A 2,828-nucleotide genomic window follows, 5' to 3' on the forward strand; every position below is an offset into this window, starting at 1 on the left:
ACCTGAGTTTCACTAAGTCCCAAAGCCAGGAGTGTGATCTCAGTTGGAAGACCATGGGTTTTGGCCGGGTTCGAGTCCTGGATGCATGGATTCGAGTCCCAATCTGAGTTAGAGTGGGTTTGAGTCCCAACACGTGGGTTCAAGTCCCAATCTGAGGTGCACAGTTTCAAACACATTTTTTTACAGACTTGAGTTTTGAGCTAATATTTATACTCTATGTGTTCATTAACCCTGCATGCCCAACTTCTTCACTGACCATTCATTCCTCACACCATGGAGTATGCTCAAACCCTACCAGTCCACTGAAACTTCCCATGATAAGTTCATCCATAACCCTAAGATTTCCCAGCCTAATTTTCAATTCTCAGAATTTTTCAATCAAGAGTTTGATATTCTTTTTTTTTTTTTTGGTTGATATTCTTGATATTACTGTTCACTCCTTCCTTCTTAAAACTTTTTCCTACCTCTCCTCTATGACAGGATTGCATCCTCATCTTTCTTTTCCTTCTCTGAACGCTCCTTCTCAAATTCATTTGCAGGCTTCTCATTTCGCAGTTGCCTCCTTAAATACTGATTTTTCCCTGAGTCTAGCCTCTGTCCCTTGAGCTTTAAATTATTTCCTATTATTAGTACTTATTTTCAACTGCTAAATATACTAATACTTTTATCAATGGCTACCAGATCGATATCCCAGTCCAGGCTTTCCTCCTGGCATTAGTTCCATATAGACGTTGACACTCGGATGTCGCACAAACACCTTAAACTCAATGTTCTTATTTTTTGATTTATTTAAAAAATTTTTTTCATTAAAAAAATTTTTTTGGCCATGCCATGTGGCATGCAGGATCTTAGTTCCCAGACCAGGGATTGACCCTGTGCCCCCTGCAGTGGAAGCATCAGAAAAAGGAATTCCCTTAAACTCACTGTTTCTTAAAGTGAATTTGTAATCCTTTCCTCACTTCACCCCACCTTCCCCTTTATTCACCTTCCGTACCAATCAAGGTCCTGGCAGGAAACAGATAATACGCTCAAGAAGTCACTGAAGAGAGTTTAGTGAAGGGTTTAAGAGATTATTCAATAAGGGTTCTCTAGCAACAGAAGCTGTTATCCCTGCTATGCCCTCAAGGGGCCAGAGGAGAGAGATGTTACCTGCCTGTGGAGGAAGGGCTGCCTAACAGAAGCTGTGGCCAAATCCAACCTGATTTGATTTCAGGTTGGTTTTGTTTTTTCAGGCAGGGACCACAAGTTTATTAGGGGTCTGTATACACACACTGACAGTATCACACAATGACAGCACAGTTACTCAGTACACACAAAGGTGGCCTCTAAGGGCATCTGGGGCCTGGAGGCAGTAGGGTGCCGTCTCCTCTCTTGAGACCCAGACCTAGCTGGGAGCCTTCCTCCTGCGCACTTGAGGAGGGGCTGTCAGAGATGGTCCCCAGGCATGGACTCCAGGGACTGCAGCCTCAGCCGCCGTTTCGGCACCTTCATCTGGCTGGTCTCACAGATCTTACTAGTCACCAACGTCAAGTCTGTCACCAAATAAACCTTGAATGTAAAAGCAGACAATTCACAAACATTGTTGCAATAGTTGTTTAAGATCTCCACAAAGTGGTAGATAGCCGGGTTGTTGTCATGGACATCCACCCAGATGTAGAAGTAGAGACTGGCATAGTTTCAGTAAATGATGTTAAAGTTCCAGAACTCCACAAAGTTGGTGTTTTGGCATCTCCAACAGTGACTCTGGTGGCGTGCACCTCCTCTATCAACTTTGGTTTCTCATTGTCATCAAACTGCATGTACCACTGGACCAGATGTGTCTTGCCCACCAGGATCTGGATGGGGATGAAGCAGATCATAGAGATCCCATGAAACCAGAGGTCAAAGTTCCCAGGTGATTCAGTCCACAAAGGTCAGTTTTCTGGGGCACAAAGCAGCGGCTAAAGGGTGGAGAATAGCTTGGTGGGGCACTTGGAGAATCACCAGCACATCATGTCAGTGAATGGCATCGCAACCATCCAGGCTCTCTAGCCAGAAACCTGGGAGTTTTTCTCAATTTTTCTCTCTTACTTGCTCTGTGATATCCAACCAGTCACCAAATCCTGTACATGTTACTTTCTGAATGTTTCTCACATTTATACCTTCCTTGCCGTTCCCTACCTGTGTGCCAGCTCAGGTCTCTTCTTACCTTGATAAATGCACACATCTCCATTGAGTCTCTCAGCTTCTGGCTTCAAACCATCCTTTCACATCAAGTTAAAATGAGGTCATCCTGGATTAGGATGGGCCTTAATCCAATGACTGATGTCCTTATAAGAAGAGGGAAAGTTGGACACAGGCACAGACACAACAGGAACACCATGTGCCAATGGAGGCAGACATGGGAGTGATGTATCTACAAACCCAGGAATGCCAGGAATTCTTGGCAAACCACTAAAAGCAACAGGAGAGGCAAGGAAGCAATCTTTTCTAGAGCATTCAGAAAGAGCATGGCCTTGGTAACATCCTGATTTTGGAATTCTAGCCTCCAGAAATGTAAGAGTAAATGTCTGTTGTTTTAAGTCACTTAGTTTGTAGTGATTTATTACAGCAGCTCTAGGAAACTCAACATTCCTCTTCCCCTAATGGTAATATTTAATTTAACAATATCAAAGCAAGGAAACTGACATTAGCACAATACTGTTTAACTAGACTACAGGCCTCATTCAGATTTCATCCCAGATTTTTTTTTTTTTTTTTGGTCGAACCTCGCAGCTTGCGGGATCTTAGTTCCCCAACCGGGGATTGAACCCGCACCCATAGCAGAGAAAGCACAGAGTCCTAACCAC

General features: G+C 43.7%; 1 pseudogene; it reads right to left on the reverse strand.

The window, feature by feature from the left end:
- Nucleotides 1-1,367: 1,367 nt before the first annotated feature.
- On the reverse strand, nt 1,368-2,303 carry LOC111182480 (AP-2 complex subunit sigma pseudogene; annotated as a pseudogene).
- Nucleotides 2,304-2,828: the final 525 nt, after the last annotated feature.

Source organism: Delphinapterus leucas, chromosome 9 (assembly GCF_059928025.1).
Source record: "Delphinapterus leucas isolate spDelLeu-1000000601 "Yukka" chromosome 9, BTC_Dleu_Yukka2, whole genome shotgun sequence".
NCBI lineage: Eukaryota > Metazoa > Chordata > Mammalia > Artiodactyla > Monodontidae > Delphinapterus > Delphinapterus leucas.